Below are 26,432 nucleotides of genomic sequence, written 5' to 3'. Positions count from 1 at the left end.
GATCTATTCTGGGCCGGAGACTGACTACTGTGTCACAGTGGAGGTCACCAGGTATACTAGACTGCTTGTAAAGCTGCTTCCTGAATATGGGAGACTGGAAATTTCTGGGCTGTTTGCCTCCTGTACACTGAGGAGAGAGGAAGAGGAGAAATTTTTACTGAACTCTTAGACTTGGTTAAAAATTCCTGGAGTAAATTCCAAGTGAAGAGAGGAATGAATTGTTGGTGAGGAAAGTAAATACTGGAAGAGACTCCTTAGCCAACAATGTAATGAACAGAGAACCACTGCCATCTGATTTTTCGGAGCTCCCATTTGCCTCTCATCGAATTAAGACTCTGCAGTAAAGAGATGGTAAGGATTTTTACCTGGGTGTAGCTGTCTCAAATACGCTCCCTCATAAATGTTCCTGCCCTCAGCATCTAGCTGAAGATCATTGCTTTTAAAATAAATAAATAAGTGATTCCTATTTATGCATACATATTTAAAATTTATCTTGGAGTCAGATATTAATATGTCTGTCTTTCACCTAGAATAGTCATCACCCAAAGATCATTTTTTCTTCTATCAAATCTCTGTTGAAAAATAAAACTTTTACATGAAGACATTTTTTCACAAGCACATTAGACTCTAATAAATTCTATGAAATTCCTTCTTCCTACTTCCTTGAATCCTCAAGATATTGTGGGTATATCAGTAAAATTATGGTTCTTATGTAGTTGTCATATATCCATATTTTTTAACCAATTTGAGTAACAAGTAAGTCAAAACACCATCAGAAGCTGTCTATGATCTTTCAATTTATTAAAATCATTCATAACATTGAATTCACTGCATTAAATGAATATCGATCATCTGAGTTATATTTCTATTCTAGAACTAACGGGGTTTTTATAGAATTTTGTTTTATTTTTCTTTTGAGTGAACATGCTAAAATTATAAGGCCAATTTTTAAAAAATGGGAAACATATAGAAAGCTAATTGTGCTCCTCAGTTTTTCATTATGATTAGTTATCACTATTCAGAAAAATTTATTGTATTTAAATCTTTGTGAAACATACCTATAGTGTTTTCTGATTTCTGTTAATTGAATATAGCCTTAAATAATGAACTAATTAATTTATCAAAAAAGATAGCTATTGCTTATCATGAACTAGGTGTTGTATCAAAAGTTATACTGTGATGACCATAATTTGCAGGGAAAGATAAATGATAACTAACAAACTTATGTTATAATTACTAGTAGAGTTACAAAATGTTTCCATAGTGCAAATTAAAGTATTAGAGAAGGGTCCACAGAAGAGGAAATTACAGTTTTGTACCACTGGATAAGAGTGTGTGCTCTAGGGTCAAACAGACCTAAATTGAGTCCCTATTCTGTCATTTATTAGTCTAGGGAAGCAGGGCATAAACTAGTCAATAAAAAGTGAAATACAAAGAAAAATATGGATTTGAGGAATGCTTTGTAGACAGAAATATAAAAAAACAATAATTATATATGGTGAGATCCAATGGGGCAGCATTCACATGGCAAATACTTTCAGTGTATTTAAAACAAAAGATACCAAACTGTCATGAGAAGAGTATGGATAGAATATAAAGTTAAACATTATTGTAACATTTTTCTAAGAGAAAATAAAATTATTTGAGGACTCATAGTATATACTATGATCGAGCATATTTTTTCTTTTAATAGTACCTGAGTGTTATTGGATAAGAGTTTGCTTGATTCTTCAGTAAACCTGGGCTTTTTCTTGACACAGTAATTTATTTTGTCTGTTAGATGTATCATCACCTTGAAAATAAAAATATATTTTTTAAAAAACTAATTGTATAAAGTCTGACAAATCTACATGGGAACTAATTAGCTGTGTCAAGTCAACTACCACCTGGAGATCTGTACTGTGCAGGAGTATCCAGGTGGGCTGACTTAAAGGTGGCCCAGGTTTGTTGAGCACCTACTGTGGCCAGAATTTGTGGTAACTGTAGGTTTACAGCGAGAAGCAAACCTTTATAGACCTTAAATACTAGATCATTTATGTATAAAAGAGATCTTTATTGTGTAACTTCTACGTGCCAGGGATTTTTCTGGATACTGTAGATAACAGCAATGAATACATTAGACAAAACCCCTGACTTCATGGAACAACAAGAAAAAATTATTCACTAAATTTAAGTGATATAATATTGCAGGTACTTTGGACATATGCAAATTATATATAATTGAATTTGTTAATTTAAATATTTGATTAAACAACTTTAACCCCTTATATATGAATAGCTGACTTCAAGCAATTATATAGTATATTCCTGGATCAATTATTTTGCTCATTGCTACAGATGAGGACTGAGAGTGACAATCACATTTTTAAATTAAATTTTAGAGTACTTCTCTCATAAGTGAATATCACAGATATTAACCTGTGGTTGGTTTGTTGGTTGTTTTGCCATTTTTTGATTCTTTTTCATAGATATATCAGCATATCCCTCAAGATGATTGTTAATGGATTTTAAAGTTATGACCTAAGTGGAGCTACGAGAGAAAATAAACCATAATTTCCAAGCACCTCTAATGAATTCCTTCAGAAAACCCACTTGGAACCTCATGTTTTTCTTAACTTCTTGGTTATTTGAAAAGAAATGCCTTAAATGCTTTCTACTGTGCTCCAATGCAGATATGAGAATATGACCAAATAAAATAAGTCCCCCGGATAGTAATGTACATTTCAGTAGCAATTCATAGAGTGCTTTATTACAGTACCCTCTAGAACTGCATAAAGCAAACATTAAACTGTAGAGCAATCAGCTAAAAGCCTGATTAAGCAAGTAAGGTTTAAGCAAACATTTCAAACAATCAAGATGGATCCCTGAAGTTTCTAAGCAAGGGAGCTGCCTTCTTTTTACCACCAACAATAAGCCCATGGAGACAGAATCAAATCTCAAATGCAAAAGCAGAGCTATCAATATGACCAAAAAGCAAGAGCAAGGCACAATTCCAGCAATCTAAACAATGAATGCATGATTTAGAAGTTTTGCCTCTAGCATAGAGGTAACCAGGGCCTATTAAATGCCATATGTCCACTGCAGGGCTGTCCTGAGTGAGTGAGATATGAATAGATGTCCAAGTATACCAAGGAAGTAGGAAGTGCACTCTCCTTTTATTGGATCACTAGCTTTGATAAACAATGTATCAGCTAAATAATTAGGTACCTCTGGTTTTAGAAGCTATATTTTGCATAAAAATAATAATACAGATATCTTATCTTACTACCAAAGTTAATACACTTTTCTTACTCTACTACATTCAGAATGGCACACACACACACACACACACAGAAAGACTTATGTCTCATTTGTGTCCATTTATTGTTGTCTCTTAGAGGTATGATTTGAATTGCTTTAGTAATTTTCTTAAGCAGATAAATTACTTGAAATAGTTGCTATTCAAATTGTGAAGGTGACAAAGTGACAGTATACTACCTCTACAAAAGCAAGACAGTAACTACCTCAAAGACTATATATTAATAAATGGATGCTACCAAGCCAGTGACTACCAGCCTACAAATGGCTTGATAGCATTCTCATTATTTACCATCAGAATTGTTATCACAACTATAACGAGAGTTAGCATTTAGTTTCCTACAATCGTGTTAAAGGCTTAAGGTGAAAGAACTTACTTAATTTTTATAACAGCCATTGAGCCAAGTATTTCACTTTTCCTCACTTTACAGATGAGGAAGTGTATGTTTTAGAGATATTGACCAAATTGTCCAATACCACACAGCTTGGAAAAGGAAGTATGTGAATGCAAATTTAGGCACTGCCTAGAGAACCTTTCATCAGTGTCCAATACTTGTGATTTTATTATTTTTAATCATAGAGTTTACATGTAGTACCAGGTTCTTTTTCTTCTTCTTTTTTATGCTCCTCTTCTAGCCAATTCAAAAAGAAAACCATTTATATATTTTTTGTTGTTGTTTTTGCTGACTAGTTACTTTTTCACATTCAAAATGAACTTTTCAGCTGGAGCATTACAGGAGTCCTTCAAAAACCAATTCTTCATTATTGTCAAAATGTATATTTTTTGCTTCTAGAAGAATATTTTAGATAAAGGATCACATACAGCTGTTTAAGTATCCATTCTATATCCCTTCTTCTTCTAGGAGGGGAATCTGTAATAAGGATATTTGCTTGATAGTGGAGGTAGTCATATAGCCTAAATGGAGACTTATTTTTAAATAGCAAGGGTTAAACTTCTGTACCAGCTGAAGTTTCCAGATGGTGTGTAAAACAGGAAGCCAAAGACAGGCTGGCTCCAGAATATGTCCTTGAAATAGCTGCATGGCAACAGAATTGTAGGAAAATGGTAGTGTCATCATTGATGATAAACAAAATATGTCTGGACCCATGGGGCCAATAACTTAAACAGGAAGGCTATGAATAATAGGTTCAACCATCTGATGAGGATGTCTCCAAAGCTCTTGACTCAAAGTAATTTGCAAATGTTCAAAATTACATGTCAAGTTTAAGAGGCCTTAAATCCAAATAAATTAAACAACATAAATCAGTGTAACCTCTTCCAATAGCATTCACATGTAATGTTTCACAGATGGTTAAAGACTGAAGTCACCACAGAGTTTATCTAATCCCACTCTCTCATTTTACAGATGAGCAAACTGATTCAAAACACAACCTAAATTCAGCACATAGTATTATAAATCCGACTAACTTAATTACATTAAAAATTAGTAAATGAGTAACTGTAGCTGTCTTTTTCCCCTTTTTTAAATACCCTTATAACCTTGGTTAGAAAAATGTATCCATCAAGTGCCATAGGTTCCAAGTATAGCACTAGAAAAAATATATAGTAATACAAAATTGAAAAAATAGAAACAATACATAATGATAAGAATAATTTTGTTTGATTTACCTACAACTGGATTTTTTTCAGAGATTATAAACTGATGAGAAATAAAAGAAATATTAGAAAGAAAGAGAAAGGTATGGCCAACTTGAGAATAACTTGCCCTTTCATCTATAGATGAGAACTTTTGTCACATGGATAAACCTCTAGCTCTTAAACATGTCACAAAATTGTAAAGACACAAAAAAATGACAGGATCTAAGAAGGCTTTTGAAAACATTTTTTATTTCTAAATAATTTTAGATTTACAGAAGAGTTGCAAAGATGGTATAGAGAGTTTACATAAAACCTTATCCAGGTTTCCTGCAATGTTAACATCTTATGTAACTATCATACAATTATGAAAACCAAGAACTTAATATTGGTATCATCCTATTAACTATTACCAACTTTATTTGAATTTTATGAGACTTTTCACTAGTGTCTGTTTTCTGTTAAGGATCTAACCCAGAATGTCATTGCACTTAGTTGTCATGTTTCCTTTGTCTCCTTTAATCTGTGATGATTCCCTAAGTACTTCCTTGTCTTTCATGTTCTTGGCACTTTTTGAAGAATACAGGTCAGGTATTTTGCAGAATGTCCCCCAATTTGGGTTTGTGTGAGGCTATCTCACGATGAGATTGAATTTATGGATTTTTGGCAAGCATGTCACAGAGGTCATGTACCCTTCGCACTGTATCTTACCAGGGGCACATGATGTTCATATATCTTACTCCTGGGATGTTAACTTTGATCACTTGGTTAAGGTGATATCTACTTGATCACTCTACTGTAAGCTAACTTTTTTGTATTTAATAAATATTGGCAGACGGGAAGATACTTTGAGATTATGAAAATATCCAGTTTCTCATTAAACTTTGTCCACTAATTTTATCATACATCTTTGAAACTTGCTTGAATCAGTTATTACAATAATGTTTTAATGGTGATTTTTCTATTTCCTTTATTCCCTCTACATTTATATTGTACAATGATATTAAAGAGTCGTATCTTCACCCCAGTCCATTTATTTAATCAATATTCATTTATCTCAACAGGGACTCATAGATGTTTATCTGGGTAATAATTTAATAATTGGGTTATTTAATTTTTCTAATTGTTTTAGCTTTGGCCAATGGGAGCTCTTTCATATCTACTCCTACATCCCTTTGACATGCCCTTATATTTTTGGTTTTGCAGCACTTTCTTACTAACTAGAATTATAAGATACTCCAGGAGCATCTGGTAATTTGTCTGCCACAGTCTTGAAATCAACTATTTCTCCAAGGGGCCCACTTTATAAAAAATTGGAAAATGGATTATAGAAACCAAGATCTAAATAGATTAGTGCATTCATTGCTACTGAAATATTATTGCTTCTAGACCCTTTTAGTAAATAGAACTAGGAGTTATATTTATACACATGTGTGTGCTTGTACTAACCATGTATATACGTCTATCTCTTCCTTTGTGCATACACAAACGTTGTATATATATGGTAATCACGCATGCACAAGCATATATTTTTTCTATATCTGTGTGTATTTCTATGCAAATATATGTGTATATAAGCATATATATGAACATATATGCATATATAAAATAAGTTCACATAGTATTTCTTGTCTGTTTATTTTTCTTTATAATTTCAACCTTTATTTTAGATTTACGGGCTACATGTGCATTCTGGTTACATGGATATATTGCGTGATGCTGAGGTTGGAGTATGATTCATTCTGCTACCCAGATAGTAAGCAAAGTACCCAACAGTTCATTTTTCAACCCTTCCCCACCGCTCCTATCTAGTAGTCCCTAGTGTTTATTGTTGCCATCGTTATGTCTGTATTTACCCAATGTTTAGCTCACACTTATGAATGAGAACATGCAGTATTTGGTTTTCTGTTTCTGCATTAAGTTTGCCTGGGATAATGGCCTCCAGCTCCATCCAAGTTCCTGCAAAGACATAGTTTCATTCTTTATAATGCTACGTAGTATTCCATGGTGCATATGGACCACATTTTCTTTATCCAATCCACCACTGATGGGCACCTAAGTGGATTCCATGTCTTTACTATTGTGAATAGTGCCGTGATGAATGTATGAGTGCATGTGTCATTTTAGTATAATGATTTATTTTCTTTTGGATAGGTACCCAGTAATGAAATTGCTGGGTTGAATGACCATTCTGTTTTAGGTTCTTTGAGAAATTTCCAAACTGTTTTCCACAGTGGGTGAAATGATTTACATTTCCACCAATAGTGTATAAGCATTCCCTGTTCTCTGCAGCCTGGCCCAGCATTAGTTTTTTTGTTTTTTTTTTTTTAAATAATAGCTATTCTGACTGATGTGAGATGGTATTTCATTGCATGTCTCTGATGATAAGTGACATGGAACATTTTTTCATTTGTTTGTTGACTGCTTGTATATCTTCTTTTGGGAAGTATCTGCTTGTGTCATTTGTCCCTTTTTAATAGGGTTATTTGCTTTTTGCTGGTTGAATTGTTTAAATTCCTTATGGGTTCCAGATATTAGACCTTTGTCAGATGCACAGTTTGCAAATATTTTCTTCCATTCTGTAGGGTGTCTGTTTACTCTGTTGATAGTTTATTTTGCTGTGCAGAAGCTTTTTAGTTTAATTAGGTCCAACTTGTCAATTTTTTTGTTCCAATTCGTTTTGGGGACTTAGCCAAAAATTATCTGCCAAGGCCAATATTGAGAAGGCAATTTCCTAGGTTTTCTCATAGGATTCTTATAGTTTGAAATCTTACATTTAAATCTTTAATTCATTTAGAGTTAATTTTTGTATACGGTGCTAGGTAGGAGTCCAGTTTCATTCTTTCGCATATGGCTAGCTAGCTCTCCCAGCACCACTTATTGAATAGAGAGTTCTTTCCTCACTGCTTATTTTTATCAACTTTGGGGAAGATCAGAAAGCTGTAGGTGTGAAGCTTTATTTCTGTGTTCTGTATTCTGTTCCACTGGTCTATGTGTCTGTTTTTGGACCTCTACTAGGTTGTTTCAGTTACTGTAGCCTTTTAGTATAGTTTGAAGTCGGGTAATGTGATGCCTCCAGCTTTATTCCTTTAGCTTAGAATTTGCTTTGACTATTCAGGCTCTTTTTTGGTTTCATATGAATTTTAGAATAATTTTTTCTAAGTCTTTGAAAAATGACATATGTAGTTTAATAGGAATAGCATTGAATCTGTAAATTGCTTTAGGCAGTTTGGCCATTATAATAATATTGACCCTTCCAATCCATAAGCATGGAATGATTAATTTTTTTGTGTCACCTATGATTTCCTTCAGCAGTGTTTTGTAGTTTTCCTTGTAGAATGTTCCACCTCCTTAGGTAGCTGTATTCCTAGGTATTCTATTTTTTGTTGCTATTGTAAATGGGATTATGTTCTTCATTTAACTCTCAGCTTTAATGCCTTTCCTGTGCAAAGGTCTCTCCTTATTTGTAACTTATTTGCCCAACAGTGGTACACCTGTTTCTCATTATAGGTGTCTACATTTGTTATGGTGTGGTAAAGTAGTTTCAGAACTTACCACCTAGACTTCAGTTTTTTTAGATTATTCTCTTCATCATTAGCCTTACACTATTCAGTGAAAACAGTTTTCCAAAGTTTCTAGATCCACTCCTTTTCTTTCCCACCTTCTCAATGTGTTATGTCATTTATTTATAATGCAGTTAGAATCATTGTTGCAATCTGCATTTCATCTTTGATTTTCCCCAAATCCTGGTTAACTTTCTAAAATTTGCAGACATTAAAATTTACTCTCCTTTATGTCCATATTTATGAGGTTTTACACCACTTATGGTTCTATAATTACCCTCACAGTACCACACAGAACTATTTTATCACCTCAAATTTTTTTGTGCTGCCCTTTTGTAGTAAAGTCTTCTACCATTACAACCACTGGCAACAATTAATATCTCCTGTTTTTACAATTTTGCCTTTTCCAAAATGACAAAAAATGGAATCATATAATGTAGCCTGTTAGGTCTGATTTATTTCACTTAGAAAAATACATTCAACATGCATCCATGTTATTGTGCAAATTGATAGTGTATTTATTTTTACTGCTACAGTGTCTTTCAGTGTGTAGGTGTTTCATAGTTTATTATCCCTTCACCCGTTAAAGAATATATTGGCTGTTTGTAGCTTTTGGTGACAACAAATAATGCTGCTCTAAAAATTCATGTATGAATATTTTTGAGAATGTAGACTTTTTATTTAGGGACAAGCTCCAGAAATAGAATTTTTGTGTTATAAAGTTTTGTTTAACTTCATGATAAACTCCTCACCGTATTTTACAAAGTAGTTGTATCATTTTTTATTCTTGCCACCAATGAATAAGAGTTCTGGTTCTTTGGAATTCTTGCCAGAATTTGATAACGTCAGAGTTTTGTTTGCTTATTTAATTGATTGTTTTGTTTTGGTTTTGCCATTCAAATAGTTGTGTTGTGGTAGCTTATTGTGGGTTTGATTTCCATTTCCCTAAGGCAAATAAAATTGAGCATTTCCTGTATGCTTATTGTCCATCCACATATCTTCTTTGGTAATGTATCTGCTCAGAACGCTATCCTATTTATTTTTAGCTGTGTTGTTTGTTTTCTAATGTTGATTTTTAAGAGTTCTTTAGATATTTTGGTTATAATCCTTTCTCAGATATATCACTTGAAAATATTTTCTCCAGTCTGTGCCTAACCTTTTCATTCTCTGAACAGTGTCTTTCACCTGGCAGAATTTCTGTATTCAGATAAAGTCTCGGTTACCATTTTTGAAAATGAATCCTGCTTTGGATGTTATATTTTAAAACATCTGCCTATGCAAAGTTATACAGATTTTCACCCACCTTTGATCCTAGAAATTTTATATTTTTATGATTTATATTTAGACATATAATCTATTTGAACTTTAATTTTCTATAGGTGTGACATGTTGAAGTTCAATTTTTGATAAATGGTTATCCAATATTTTCAGTACCATTTTTTAAATATACTACTTTTTCTTGTATTACTGTTGCACTTTTGTCCAAATCACAATTGGATTTATTTGTGTGGGTCTATTTACAAGCCCTCTATTCCATTTCATTGATGTATGTAACCATACTTTTACCAGTGCTACAGTATCTTAAATAGAACAGCTTTATAGTAAGCCATCAGTATTGAATAATGTGAGTCCTTCAAATTCTTTTTCTTTGTCTAAGTTGTTCTGGCTATTTTAGTCACCTGTTTTCCTGTATAAATTTTAGGATAAGCTTGTTTATTTTTCAAAAAGAATAAATCTGTTCTAATTTTCATTGGAATTATATTGATTCCATAGAACACATTGAGGTAAATTGACACCTTGAATATATTGAGTCTTCTAATTCAGTAACATGATATAAATCTTGGTTTATTTTGGTCCTTTAATATTTATTTCTTCAATATTTTGCAGTATTCAGCATATAGATACCACATTGTTAAAGATTTCATTGTGCTAAATTCCCATTGTGCTAAATTCCCATTTATATAGAAATAAAATAGATTAGTGTTTATGAACCTTGTGTCCTTCAACTAGGAGTACTGACATCGTCAACAATAATTATAAATGTATCTATTTATCTGCTTAAATTATAAATTTATCTATTTATCTACTTAAGTCAGCTTTTACTTTACTTATTTTTAAACTCAGATGTTAGGTATGCACATAACATACATCTTCTTAAATAATTATCCCTTGTTAATTATATAATCCTGTTGCACCTCTAATAAAGTCATTGTTCTGGAGTTTATTTTGATACTATATGGCAAATCCAACCTTCTTTTTGTTAGTGTTTAGATAGTGTGTTAAGGGTTCACAAGACATCCCTCAGCCACAATGATTCATTAGAAAGACCCACAGGTCTCAGAAGTTCTTATAATCATAGTTACAGTTTATTACAATTAAAATATTCAGAGTAAAATCAGTGAAGTGAAAAGGCACCTAAGTTGAAATTCAGAAGAAACCAGGTAAAGCTTCTAATTGCCCTTTATCAGTAGATTCACACAGAACAAATTTAATTCCTTCAGAAATGGTATCTGACAACAGGTTTAAAGAGATGTCAACCAGAAAAGCTAACCCAAACTTGGTAGTCCAGGTTTCATTGGAAAGTCTTTTTTTTTTTTTTTTTGTGGGCATACAGCACCTGTGTAACTAGCCTCAGTTTCTCAAGATCCAGAGCCTCAGAGAAAAAGCAGGTGTTCACCATATGTCACATTGTTTGCATAAACTATCTTGAAAACTGATACAGCATAGCCCAAGGTCTCAGTCTTGCAAAAATATCCACATCAGACATATCATTCTAAGAACTTGGTTTCTAGGAATTGACCAAGGGCCAGTCATAAATGCAAATTTCTTGGAAATATGTAGGGTTTGAATAACCCAGGCCTGCTGAGTTAAGCCATTTCCATACACATGGTATAACTTTTTCAACCTTTTTATTTTAATTAGTATGTGTTTAGATTTCTTAAAGTGGGTTTCTTGTAGATGACATTTAATTGGACCTTGCTTTTTATATGATATGGTAATCTCTGTCTTCTAACTGCTATGGTTATACCATTCACATTTAATATGGTTGTTGATATGTTTGGGTTAAAATTTGCCATCTTAAGCAAGACTTTTTAATAAGGGATATATGGACACTTGGTGATCCAGGAGGAAGCTTCAGGGGCCTCTGCATATCTGTGGAAATTGTATATAAAATATTGTGTGTGTGTTTGAATGAAATTATTTGCGGGGAAAAACCACAGGTTTTATCAAACTCTCATAGGCATTTGTGACATGTTTCCCTTAGGAAAAGAAGAAAGGGTCATTGATATAATAATAAGTATCATTTTCTGAGCACATAACTGTGTAAGCCAGCACACTTGTAAGAGTATTGCATTTATTAACTCCCTCTTAATATTCCTAAAGATCCTATAAGGAATTTACTATTATCATCTCTATTTAACAGACAAGGAAAGTGAGAGTTAAAACTACTTCTATGGACTCCACAGCTCATACATAGCTCAGAGGATGCAAATACAGGTGTGTGGCCCTAGAGAGTACACTCAGCAATACATTGCAATGTCAGTCATAAAGCTCTCATAAACATTGAGACTGTAAATCTGTCCATATCAACACCAACAATGAAACGATATTATTTGTAGATATAGATTTTCATTTGCAAAACTTCAGAAACAGTTTTTAACTTCTACTTTTTGGCAGCCAATTGTCCAATAATTGATTTTAAAAATAGAAAACTAACCCAAAGGATCTAGTGTATTCTTTTACAAGGTGGCAGAGAGAGATGCTTTAAATGTGAGAAACACGGGTCCAGTGAGTAATGCTAAATCAATACAGATTTCCCTTACAGTCGGTTTATTTTATAAATGACATATCTGGCCCTTTTAGCCTTTTCCAGCGTAATTACTTACAGCCTAATTACTAGTGTAATTTTAGGATCTGAATAATATCTAACCTAACATCCGTGTATATTATTTCTGCAAGACTATGAAAAATAAAGGAAATATCTGTTTCATTTTGTAAATAAAAAGACTGTATTATCTAAAAGCCACAGGTAAAATTGTATTTTAAATCTATTTGCTTTTAGAAGAAATCCCCTGCAAAAATTTGGAGAAAGAGCTTTCCATGTCAATATGTAAAAACCACAAAATAGCCCTGTAATAAGTATGTTTGGTAAGATCCCAAAATAGTAGAGTCCAATATAGCTGGGAGCGGAGTAAGTGAGTAGTTAAGCAGTTTAAGATAAAATGAGGTGATGGAGCTTGCAAATCTTTGTAAGGGCTTGGGTTTTGTTCTGAATGAAATGCATTCATTTCACAGCTTAATTTGTCCAGGGAAAAGGGTGGAAGCAGGGAGGCCAGTTAATGTTTTGCAACAATCCAGGCAGGAGAAGATGCTGGCCTTCATTATGATAGCATTGGAGGTGATGACAGTTGTTTAAAATCTGGAAATATTTTGAGAATAGCATTGCTTTGGGAAGGGATATATGATTATGAGAGAAGAAAGAAATCAAGAGTGGCTCCAGGGTTTCTGATCTAAGCAACAGGAAAAATAGTTTGACATTAACTCAGATGGGAAGATGTGAATGAATAAATTTCAGAGGAAACATTGAGTTCAGTTTGGGGCATGTTGAATTTGAGGTACCAATAACACACCAAGTAGTAAGCGTTGAGTGAATGAATGAATAGTACTCTTAGATGAGCCAAAGAAAGTGTAAAGTCTTTGTAAAAAATAAACTGGTATTTGTGTTATTAATTTTTAGAAGCATTTCTAACTTCATATACCCATTAGGTGCCAAACACTTTCATAAGTTCTGAGAATATACTAGTTAGGAAAGCAGTCAAAAGTCATTGTCTTCATGAAGATTGAGTAAGAGAAGGAAGAGATAGAAATTTTAGAAATCAAATAAGTTAAATATATAATGTGATAAAGGGTAGAGAATATTGGGAGTATCAGCAAGGTGGGGATGGGTGCTATTATGAAAACAGTATGCCCCACAAATGAAGCTTGCCATACAATACTCAGATAAGCTGTCTTAGAAGTTGCAATATTTGTAAGGTGCCTACTTATCTGCCAAACTCTTTATGAGGTAGAGATCTGTGAACATCACCTGTAATCTTTAATTCAACCTAGAAAGACATTTCAAATGGAAGGACTCTACAAACATCTATCAAACACCACAGCTAACAATGAAATACCCTGAAGTTTGCTCATGCTCCTTCAGTTCCATCATTCATATTTAAACAATTCAGCTCCCACTGGTGACCTGGTGACGTGAGGGAGTCATGCTTTTCAGCTACTATAGTCAAGATATTATCTGTTTCCAGCGGTGGAAGAGATGAAGACAGGATAATAAAGGGATAATAGCGTTGGGTAGGAAAGAGGCAAAAGGACAGAAAATCTGGCAAAGAGAGTCTTATATTCTAAAGCATTATTGAAGATCTATGCTGAAAATTGTGAGAATGGTAATAAGTAACATGACCATTTACTGCCTGACAGAGATTGTTCTAAATGCTGTACATTTATTATCTTATTCAATCTGTATACGAATTCTAAGAAATAGATACTATTTTTATCCCCATTCTACAGATGCAGAAACTGGGACTCATAAAGTTTCAATCACTTGTCAAATTCACACAACTAGTAACTGATAGAGCTTTTGGCAATCTGACACCTCACCTGGGGAATACAGCCCCTTACTAACTTTCAGATGAAAATTGCCTGCCCTATTTCCACATAAGATTTGTTGTAAATTCAATTTAGTCACCTATGTGCATTTACCAAAATAGATCACAGCACCAGAGAAAAGAAGCTCAAAGCAGAATGCCACATTACAGAAACTTTTATTTTGGAAACATCTCTTTTTCTATCTGAAATGATTATAGTTGAACACAGTTATAAACCAATATATACATACATATATATATGTCTATATATATATGTCAATATATATAGACAGATATACATGTAGGTATACACACACATATATACAATTTGCCAACAGCATTAAACTTGGAATCACTAATCCACAAGCTTTCTCATTATATCATCTGGCTTTTTACAAATTAATAAACAAATATCCAATTAATTCCCTTCCTCTCTGCTGATGCTCCATCTTTGCCTTAATCACTTATTAGTGATGATAATTGCTAGTATTAGAATATGTCCCCTCCAAAATTCAGGTGTTACTAATGTATTAAGAGGTGGTTAGGCCATGGCAGCATCTCCAGCTTCTCTCTTGTGAAAGAGATTAAGGCCCTTACTAAAGAGGCTTCAGATAGCTTTCAGGAAGATTGCTCTTTTGCTCTTTGACCACGAGAGGACACAATATTCCTCCCCTCCTGAGGCTGCAGCTCACACCGGACAACTGAACCTCCTAGCACCTTGATCTTGGACATACCAGGCTCCAGAACTGTGAGAAAAAGTATATTTCTGTTCTTGTAAGTTACCCAATCTCAGGTACTCTGCTTTAGAAGCGCAAATGGACTAACACAATAATAATAACAGTTTTAAAAAATTTTTCATGTAATAATGCCTTTGTTATTTCAAGCAAATCCAATGAAAATAGGGATTATCTCTGCCTTAGAAGACATGAAAAGGTATTTCATAGACTCAGATATTTTTACTCAGCTAAATAACATCAGAGACTGGATCAAAGCCAGTTCACTCAGTATTGTGCTTCTCCACATTTTGTTCTGACACCATGAACAAATAGATTGCCTGCAAAAACTCATCTATGAAGGGAAGTGGTTTATTATGCCTAGAATTTTTATCTCTGCCACATAATCATGGGAAGTGAATTTGTGCCAACTTTGATAAACAATCTAATTGATCTAACTAGAGTAGAGGAGAAGAGAAAATAAGAAAGGAAAGCAGAAAAAGAAGAGGAGACTGGGAAAGAAACAGGGAATGAAATAGAGGCCTCCTTTAAAGAATTGCAAATACTTTTGCTACAATATTAATAGGCAGAAAAGCAGTGATAAGCATTACCGTAACAGAGTTTAAAGGTAATGCTTGACCTTGAAATTAAGCACTATTACGTAAATGAAGCCAAATTCTCTCCATGTTCTGGTAAGACCAAGGTTTGAATTTTCTCAGTACTTTTTTAGTGATAAACATTCATTTTTGAAAGGGAAACCTAAAGTCTGTTCTTTACTTAAGTAAGGTAGCATTCATCCTTTAACACCAAAGAAACCAGCAGCTGTCATGGCTGAGTCCTGATTTAATTATCCACATTTTAAAAAGCCAATATACTTAATAGAAATACCCTAAGGAATGCACCTTCACATTGTGAATCATGATGATCTGGAAAGCCCTCCAATGCTTAGTATTTGGGATATGGTTGCAAGCATGGAAAGGAGATGTCACCAAGAATGAAACTGTGAGCCTTTCGTATCATATTCTATGCATTCTCACAGCATTATTTTGATTTTTTAAAGAAAAATATCTGGAGCTTGATTTTATATCTTACACCAGGGTTTTAGTTGACTATTATTTGCCTTATCTTAAATTCAATTATAAGGCCAAATAATAAACTTCAAACCAAAAGGCATTTAAAATATCATCAATTTCATGAATATGAAGCATTGTTGAAACTCAAATAAACACAATAAAGAGAATCCAAAGAGATGAGAATGAAGCAAGTTGGAAAGTGATGTCTTTAAAAATTTCATTAAATTCGTATTCATTTTAGAGTGTCTCATCTTTCCAGTGTTTGTCATCACTGATTGTTCCAAATAGAATCTAGTTTACTCTCCATTGAACATTAGATGTGATGGGTTTCATTAAAATGGCATAACTTGTGAAATTCCCTGGGAAATCTTACAGACCCCTGAATGAATAAGCAATCTATTAAATTATAGATATATAGCTAGGATGATAAGTTCACTTTCACAAACTCTAGCTTTTTTGGTCCCATGGTACAAAAACTCAGCTTAAGGCACTTGAAGTTAACACAGTGGAAAAATAATGGAATTCATATAATGTAGCAATAGATTATAGTTGACTGTGGGGTGGCGGGAGACGGGCTTCCATAGGGAAACAGAAACATGCTTCATTTCACTGAGTAACAAAGAAAAGGAAAAGTGTCAGATATGTGAGAGGGTAATGTGGCAAGAAGGAAAATAAGTTAGGGGATAAAAAGAGGCCAGCAAACAATGGCATAATCAGTCATGACACATTCAGAATTGTCAAGTGAAAGTGATCACATGAGACTTCTGAGCTACCGACACGTGCAGAACATTTAACAGAAAATAACGGAAAACTCTAAAATCATTACTGATGTGATTTTAGAACTTAGCCACGAATCAAGTAGAGAAAAGCAAGGTGGTGTTTCTACAATGAGGAGCTGACAATGTTTATTTCCACTTTTCTGTGCAATTCCATAAACAAAGGGTAAATATGTACACTTCTTTCTCAACTCTGTACTCCATCATCTAGATTTTTGCATCATAAAAAGTGACAGTAAAATTGAAGGTAGATTTCTAGTTTTTACTTTATTAATTTCCATTTTTGTTCTATCTTTTAAGAATGACACTTTTGGATTTATTCTCAAAATAGTATTTTCTAAAAGAAGTCCAAACTATGACCCTATTTTCTCAGATCTAACACTAGCTTGGCAAATGATGTGAAGATTTGTACTAAATTACTAGAAAAAAGATATTAGGATGTAGAAGAAATAATTTATTCTAAGAAATTGAATGATAACCTTATATTTTAAAAAGGTATTTTTTGAATAAATATTACCTTTTTAACATTCAACTTCATATAACTAAAGCAAGAACATAAATTATTTTCATAAAATAGTGCCCCACAGAATCCTGTTTGAAAATAAACATGTCATTATCCATAAAGCAACTTATAAAACTTTAATTAAAATACTATACCCAACAAATGAAAGAATTCACATACATTTCGGACTCAAAATTTAACAAAATGTTAGCTCAAGACACAAATCTAACAAATTTCAAAAACTGAAATATTTTGAGTATGTTCTCCAACCACATGGAATTAATCTGAATACCAATTGAAACTTAATTAATAAGTACAAACTGCTTAAACAGTAATATATTTTTAGAAAATCAATTGAACAATGAAGAAATCAAAATTGGAACTAAAAATATTTTAAATTTAATGACAATATAAGCAACATATCTAAATGCATGGGATGTTGCTAAAATAGGACTTAGAGGGTAATATATAGCTTTAAAGATATATTTAATCAGAAAAGTCAAAAATCAGTATCTAACCTTGCTGCACAAATAAACTACAGCAAATCTAACCCAAAAACATAAGTCGACTAAAATAATAAAGTTAAGCTCAGAAACAAATGAAATAGAAAACGAATGTACAATAAAGAAAATCTAAAGGCTCAAGACTGAATATGAAAGAGAAAAGAGAGAGATGCTGCCAATATCAGGTTTGAAAAGGATGACAACTCTACAGATATTAAAAGCATTAATTCAGCAACTTAAGTGAAATGAACAAATTCTTTAGAAACACAATATATCAAAACTGATACAAGGAGAAAAAATGTATATTCCTGTATATGTTAGAAATTATATATTTCATAAAAATTATTCCTACAAAAATCTTCTTCTATCAATTAAGAAAAAAACACTAATTCTATAAATTCTACACAATTTCCTTTAAAAAACAGAGAAAAAGGCTGTTTCATAACTTATTTCATGAGACCAGGATAATGTTGACACCAAAATCTGACAAAAACATTACAAGCAAGGAAAACCACAGTCCATTTTCTCTCAAAAACATGGATGTAACAAATTATAAATGTCAGCAAGTTGATTCTAGTGATCTTAAAAATGATTATACATCATAGTGTTGATTACAATTTAAAGTGGTCTCAACTTTTGTAAATCAATGTAGATATAGTTTCACATTGACTGCAAAAGGTATAAAAATCAAATGATTATCTCAATAGATGCCGAAAAAGTAGTTGATAAAATTCTACAACCAGCCAGGTACGGTGGTTCGCATGTGTAATCCCGGCACTTTGGGAGGCTGAGGTGGGAGGATCTCTTGAAGTCAGAAGTTTGAGGCCAGCGTGAGCAAGATATTGAGATCCCATCTTTACAAAAAAAAAAAAAAGAAAAAAAAGAAGAAAGAGAAGGAGGAGAGGAGGAAGAGGAAGAAGAGGAAGAAGAGGAAGAGGAAGAGGAAGAAGAAGAAGAAGAAGAAGAAGAAGAAGAAGAAGAAGAAGAAGAAGAAGAAGAAGAAGAAGAAGAGGAAGAAGAAGAAGGAAGAAAGAAGAAAGAAGAAAGAGGAAAGAAAGGATTATAATTCTGAGCATGGTAGCACACGCCTATAGACCTAGCTACTTGGAAGACTGAGACAGGAGGATTGCTGGTGCCTTGGAGGCCCAGGCTGGTCCAGGCTGCAGTGAGCCAAGGTCATACCACTGTGTTCCAGGCTGGGTGACACAGCAATACCTGGTTTCAAAATAAAATAACAATCTACAACCATCTGCCATTACAAACTTTTAGCAAACTCCAAATAAAAGAAAATCTCTTTAATCTTAAAGAGAATATCCAACAAAAAACACCAGAAAACACCATACTTATCATATTCACGGAATATGAACACTTTCCCCCAAGGCTAGGAATGAGACAATATTGCCTGAAATCTTTTTTTATTTCAACATTGTATTGGTGTTCATAGCCTGTTAAGAAAAGATATAAGGACAGGAAAGAAAAATTAAAACTGTTATTATGCACAGATGACATGACTGTGAAAGTATAAAGCCTGAAAAAATTTTACTTCAAATAATAATAATTAAGAAGCATTTAACATAGTTGCTGGATACAAAAATAATATGAAAATTATATTTCCATATGCCTTCAACCAACAGAGAAGAAAACATAACAAATAATAAATTGTAAAAGCACAAAAACTCAAATATCTAGAAACAAATCTAATTTTAAAATGGGAAGGATTTACATATTAAAAACTAAAATATTTTTAAGAACAGTTAAGGCATACCTAAGTAAATAGGGGTATATATCGTGTTAGTCATTTGAAACCTCAAAGTTGTAATTAAGCTAATCTCTCCAAATTTATCTACAGATTTAATCCAATCCAAGTCAAAATCTCCCATCTTTGGTAGAAATTGACAAGTTGATTCTAAAATTTATAAATAAGCCAATCTTGAAGAAGAAAACAAAGTTGGAGGATTTAAACCACCAAATGGGAAGACTGATTTTAACACAGTAGTAATGAGGGTAGTGTAATACTGGCACAAAGACAGAGATCAATGAAATTGTAGAGTCTAGAAATAAACCAACACTCTTATGCTCTCCTGATTTAAAACTATGTTGGGAGAAAATGGTCAATTGAATAACCACATGATAAAAAATTAAATTTTGGTTCTTACTCCATTTCATATAAAAATAAGACAATTTTAGATGGATTGTAAATCTAAAGATGAAAGATGAAATGATCTACTCATCAAAATCCCAAATGCCCAAATAAATTCAAAAATAAGTTAATGGCTAAATAAATTACCATTAAATTTATTTTTGAAAAATATTTAAAGGCTTACAAAATGTCAAAACTTAAAACATGGAAGAAAACAGTGTGCTAAATTGTATATAGAGCATGATTCCAACTCATGTATAATATGGATGTAAAACTGGGAATAAACCAAAATAACATTAAGGGCAGTTATCTTTGGGTGGTAGAAATATTGATAATGTTTGCCTTCTTAATCTTTTTTGTATGTGTTTTTAAACTTTATACAATGTGTATACATTTTTTTAACCTGGAGAAAAGTTGTTGTTTTTTTAAATTGCCCCAACTAGTTCATAACTCAACTGATGTTTTTCATCTCATGTAAATCTACATAAAATCATTTATACCATCCAGTCATGGCAAAGTGTACTTCCCAAATGATAAGCATGATAAGTATGACTTGCCTGACACAAGTTGGTTATTTTGCAGTATTTTAATAGATCTGTACGTTATTTATTTGCTGGTTTTTACTTCTCATATTTGATTTTTCCAGACATGTTGAGAGTGGCTCAAAAATTCATAGATTTAAATTTCAAACCTCTGACTGTGCTCTTAAACTTAATGATTAAAAAAAGCAAACAACCCAACTGGGTCATGAGCAAAATATATAAAGAGACATTTATCTAAAAATGATGTACAGATGGAAAATAAGCATGTGAATAAAATGATCAACATAACTAGCCTTTAGGGAAATGCAAATAAGTACAATAACCTATCACTACCAACTTAGCAGAATGGCTAAAATAAAAAATAGTGACAATTACAAGTGCTGGTAAGGGTTTGGATAAATGGAATCATTCATACAATGCTGGTGAGAATAAAAAGTGATACAGACACCGTGAAAAACTGGTTGGCTGCTGACTTAAAGTCCAAACATGCAACTACCATAAAACCCACTGACTGCATTCCTGGCCCACTGACTGCATTCCTGGGCATTTATACCAGAGAAATGAAGACTTACATTCACACAAAGAAACCTGTACATAAATATTTATAACAGCTTTATCTGTAATAGGCCCAAACTGGAAACGACCCTGATGCCCTTTAATGGGTGAATAGTTAAACAAATTGTGATACATCCATACCATGGAATACTACTCAGCAATAAAAAAGGGAATACAGTATTAATACACACAACTTGGATGAAACTCCAGGAAATTATACTTAATGAAAAAAGGCAATCCCCAAAGGTTATATTTTTATATTATTTCACATATATAACATTATTGAAATGACACATTTGTAGAACTGAAGAATAGATTAGTGGTTTTCTAGGGATTAAGAAGGAGGTGGGAGCCAGAGGAAAGTGGGTGTTGCTGTAAAAGAAAACATGAGGGATCCTTGTGGTGATAGAAATCTTGACTGTGGAGTTGTATAATAGTATTGCAAGATGTTACCATAGGGGCAGAAAGAACTGGGTAAAGGATACACGGATCTCCTCTTATTACTTCTTACAATTACATGTGAATCTATGATGATCTTAATATTAAAATTTAATTTAAAAACGTAAGCTATAATTATAAACCTCCAAATATATTAGTTTTAAAAAAGTAAAACAAAAATGGATTAGGTGATCATTAGACAAAGAACAGAAAACATTCCACGAAATCAGGTAATCGGTTTTTTTCTGCCACTACATAGACATAGTTCAGTGTAACTTCATATACTCCAGAGATACTAATTTGGGAGACAACCATTGTCATCTGTTCATTTCTACTGTTGGTTTATTTACTTCTATATATGATGCATCAATGAGCCTTATGTACTGTCATCTTTAAATTAGTGTAGTAATAATACTAACTTCTTACAAGTAAAAAGAAAACCTGCAAAACCGGATTTCAACTTTTTAATGAATTCTACTGTAAGTCTACTGAGCCTGAGCAAGACCTCAGTAGGAAGAATACAATTATGTGCTTTGCAGCATTCTGTGCAAAAAAGATTAATATCTTGACAAGTCAAGTACCCTTAAGGGAAGCAGTTCTCTTCATAATTGAAAAGAGCTGGGTTACATACATCTCAGGGAAAAAAATCATTTATCTCTGAATAGAACATTGGTAATAATGAAAACAACCTGCAATTGTATCTGGTGACCCAATGAAGTGCAACAAATACCTAAGTTAGGTATTTGTTTAATGTTAACTCAGCACAGTAATAGGAAGACCAATTTATCTTTGAGTTTTATCATTTAGAACTTAGGTACTTGAGGCTTTGACAAGCACTGTTGTCAGGAAACAACACACAAAAAGTAGTTGTCATGAGATTTACAAAACAAATCCAAGAAATGATGGTAAAACTGCAGAATTATTTTAATCTATTTTAACAAACAGCTTCTGAAGGTGTTGACTTCCTTATAAACAATGCAAATCAGAAGTCTGAAGTTTCATTAAGTACATCATTGTCAGAGTACCTAGAAAATATTCCTAACAGCATGTATGTCTAATCTTTACTCTCTCTTTGTTCCGTTTTCACCAAATATTGCCACATGCAGGATCCATATATATTTTTAATAGTGGAAGGTTTCTCATCCTCAGTACAGTGTTTTCCTTCATGTTCTAACCTTATAAAAATAGTTCTTTTAAAAAAGCCACTGCCCATTGTTTTAGTGGGTAAGGTTCTAAAAACCATGGCATATATTTGGGTTATCCTGGTCCTTATTTCTTCATAGTCAAGCATGAAATGAGGCAGGAACAATAAGGATCTGATGAACATAAATCTCATGATCCAATTATCGTCCACCTGGGACCATACTTCACAGCTGCAAATCTGCTCACTGTCCCTACATGGAGCTTGAAAATACTTGTCTTCAGTTCTTTCTTCCACAGGAGAGGTACTATATTGCTATTGCCCACTCTTGAAAAATATTTTCTAATTGCCTCTTCAAACCTAGTTGAAATTTGAATTAAATATGCATCTCCCTATCATTGCTTGACTCAAGGCGGCATCAAATACTTCCTGTTTTAGTTGTGTTGTGTTATCTTGATCCTTTAAAATCACCTTTGGACACAGATCTTCAAATCTGACTCAGGACCACGGTCATATCTAGTAAGGTATGTGGAGAAAGTCAGCTAAGATGAGTAAAAGAGTGAAGTGTGACTTTCTCCTATTGAGGGCGGTTGCCGGTTTCTGAGTTCTCTACGGTGGCTCCATCCCGCTTCTCAGCCAAGTGATAACATTACAAAACAGAGGAAGCAATTGAAGCCTTGCCCTAACCATTCAGCTGGCTTAAAGTTTTCAAGTAATTTGAAGAACTAATTAAAAGTTTGCCTGAGTTATTGTGCTTTAGATAATAAACCTGATCTTTGCATTCAGAATCAAATTATTCACTGGAAGCATAGACTTTAATATAGAAGCTTGGAATAAGTTTGGTCTAGTTAATGTTAACACAGAGACAATTTACATTTTGCGTAAAATTGTGAAAAGCTTGTGAAACGAGGGATAACTTTAACTCTGATATGGTAAGCTAACTTTCTCAACAAATGTCAAAGGAATGGAATAATTACTTTAGTCTGAATCTAGTTACTCTGTTTTTATGGGCAGCTGCATTTTAACAGATTAAAAGAATGTAACTGGCAACACTAATCAGTGAATTAGTTTGAATGACTGGAAAACATAGTGTTCATAAATCCAAGAAAATAAACATTTTCTCATGGGACCTATTTATTGCATTTTTTCTAGCCATGCATCTATATTCATAATACACAAATTTATTTTTTAGTTTTAGACAGGGTCTCGGTCTGTTGCCCACGCTGGAGGGCAGTGGTGCAATCACAGCTCACTGCAGCCTCGACCTCCTGGGCTCAATCAATCTGCCCGTCTCAGCCTCCAAAAGTGCTGGGATTGCAGGGCATGAGCTGTCACACCAGGCCATAAATTTGTCTCTATATAAAACAACATTCTATATATACTGGGGAGAAAATAGTTTTAAGCAACCTTGATATAAGCTTTAGAAAACAAAGATATTAGCAATAGAAATAACTGTTAAAATGTTAATAATTGTTGCTTTTCAGTAAACTTATGAATCTGCACTACATATTAATCATCTGATAACAATTAAAATGTCACTTTCCAGAGAATCAGAGAATTTCAGATATAAAAGCCCATGTAATCCAGGCTGTAAGTCCAAGTTGCACAAATGTAATCACCAATGTTGGTCCTTCAAAGTAGGCCCATGGTAGTGCTTATGTATTATTACTAAAGAGATGATAAGACACTTGTTCATCCAAAATGTTCCTAAAGTAGTGCTTGCTTTGGCACCACATATGCTAAAATTGGAATGATACAGAGAAGATTAGCATAACCCCTGTGCAAAATGTTCCTAAAATCTATAATACACCTGGTTTTCCCAGTAAAAGTCACCACTTTAGATCAAGGTGCAAACACTCATATTTAAATGTGTTTTTTTGCCTTTAGTGATTTTATCAGATTGCCCTTAAATTCTTTAGCAAGGCTCATAAAAAGCAGCCATAGATAAAAGGTTTAGAAGGACTAAATAAAGCCTAAGACTATAGGCTCCTACCGAGCCTACAAGTAAGGATTTGGACCTGTATTAATATTCTGCTGCTGCTATAACAAGTTATCACAATTTAAGAGGCTTTAAAAAAACATTCATTATATTTCTGTAGGCCAAAAGTCTGAGTATAACTGGGTTCTCTGCTTAGAGTCTTACAATGCCAAAGTCCAGCTATCAAGCACCCTGGCTTTTGTCTGGATGCTCTGGGGGACAACCTCTTTCCAGATTCAAACAAGTTGTTTTGTGAAAATCAGTTTTGAGCAGCTGTAGGACTGGGGTCCCTGTTTCTTTCTGATTGTAAGCCAGGGGTTGTCCTCATGTTGTAGAGACCACCTATAATCCCCAGCTTTTGGACTATTGGAGTTTGAGTCTCCTCCATCTTAAAGGCAAAAGATGTATAGAATCTTCATCTGCTTCTCCTGCTTCTTCCTGCTTTGAATCAATTTTTCCTTCCTCTTCTGCCACTCTCTTCTGTTCTTAAAGGACTCAAGTGATTAAATTGGGCCTACCCAGATAATCCATAAAACCTCCCTCTTTTAAAGTCAGTTGATCAGTAGTCTTGCTTATATCTTTGAAATCCCTTCTCAGAAGTAGCTAGGCTAATATTTGAATAACTAAATATAAGAAACTTGAAGCATCATCTTTAGATTATTGCCTGCCACAGAACTTCAGAAGCATATCTATTTCACTGGGTGAAAACTGGGGAAAGGAAAACCAGCTTTACCAGAATTATTTATGGAAGCAGCCTTAACCCCAAACTACCTTTTAAAAGAATTTTGGACTTTTTGAGTTTGGATGTTTTGTAGTTTTTTTTTTTCTTTTCAATCTGAGATTTGTTTTATAATTTAAACTTCATCATTATAGAAAATTTGAAAAATTGAGGCAGGCAGGCCTCCTTGATCTGCGGTGGGCTCCACCCAGTTCAAGCTTCCCAGCCACTTTGTTTACCTACTCAAGCCTCGACAATGGCGGGCGCCTCTCCACCAGCCTCGCTGCCGCCTTGCAGTTTGATCTCAGGCTGCTGTGCTAGCAATGAGCGAGGCTCCGTGGGTGTAGGACCCTCCCAGCCAGGCGCGGGATATAATCTCCTGGTGTGCCATTTGCTAAGGCCATTGGAAAAGCGCAGTATTAGGGTGGGAGTGACCCGATTTTCCAGGTGCCGTCTGTCACCCCATTCTTTGACTAGGAAAGGGAATTCCCTGACCCCTTGTGCTTCCTGGCTGAGATAATGCCTTGCCCTGCTTCGGCTCACACTCAGTGCGCTGCACCCACTGTCCTGCACCCACTTTCCGATGCTCGCCAGTGAGATGAACCCAGTTCCTCAGTTGAAAATGCAGAAATCACCCGTCTTTTGCGTCGCTCACGCTGGGAGCTGTAGACGAGCTGTTCCTATTTGGCCATCTTGGCTCCAAATGTCCAACAATGATCGACTGGATTAAGAAAATGTGGCACATATACACCATGGAATACTATGCAGCCATAAAAAATGATGAGTTCATGTCCTTTGTAGGGACATGGATGAAGCTGGAAACCATCATTCTCAGCAAACTATCGCAAGGACAAAAAACCAAACACTGCACATTCTCACTCATAGGTGGGAACTGAACAATGAGAACACATAAACACAGGAAGGGGAACATCACACACCGGGGCCTGTTGTGGGGTAGGGGGAGGGGGTGGGATAGCATTAGGAGATACACCTAATGTTAAATGACGAGTTAATGGGTGCAGCACACCAACATGGCACATGTATACATATGTAACTAACCTGCACGTTGTGCACATGTACCCTAAAACTTAAAAGTATAATAAAAAAATTTTAAAAAGAAAGAAAATTTGAAAAAATAGAATAAAAATATGAAAATGTCACCGATGGTCTCAACATTCAAAGATAATAATAGCCTTGACATTTAGTGTGCTTCTTTTCACACACTTAGAAAGTTTTGTGTGCCTGCTTCATAAT

General features: G+C 33.9%; 1 long non-coding RNA gene and 1 other non-coding gene across 3 annotated transcripts in view; one reads left to right on the top strand and one right to left on the bottom strand.

Annotated features, from left to right (window-relative positions):
• The window catches only part of LOC129534499 (uncharacterized), a 294,565-nt gene that overhangs the window by 121,103 nt on the left and 147,030 nt on the right, over nt 1-26,432 (bottom strand). The window lies entirely within an intron of this gene.
• LOC115935115 (U6 spliceosomal RNA) lies at nt 24,198-24,301 on the top strand. The gene has a single exon (XR_004070822.1). It is a non-coding gene; the product is annotated as a U6 spliceosomal RNA (small nuclear RNA).

This window comes from Gorilla gorilla, chromosome 5 (assembly GCF_029281585.2).
Source record: "Gorilla gorilla gorilla isolate KB3781 chromosome 5, NHGRI_mGorGor1-v2.1_pri, whole genome shotgun sequence".
NCBI lineage: Eukaryota > Metazoa > Chordata > Mammalia > Primates > Hominidae > Gorilla > Gorilla gorilla.
This window is presented reverse-complemented; position numbering and strand designations above follow the sequence as displayed.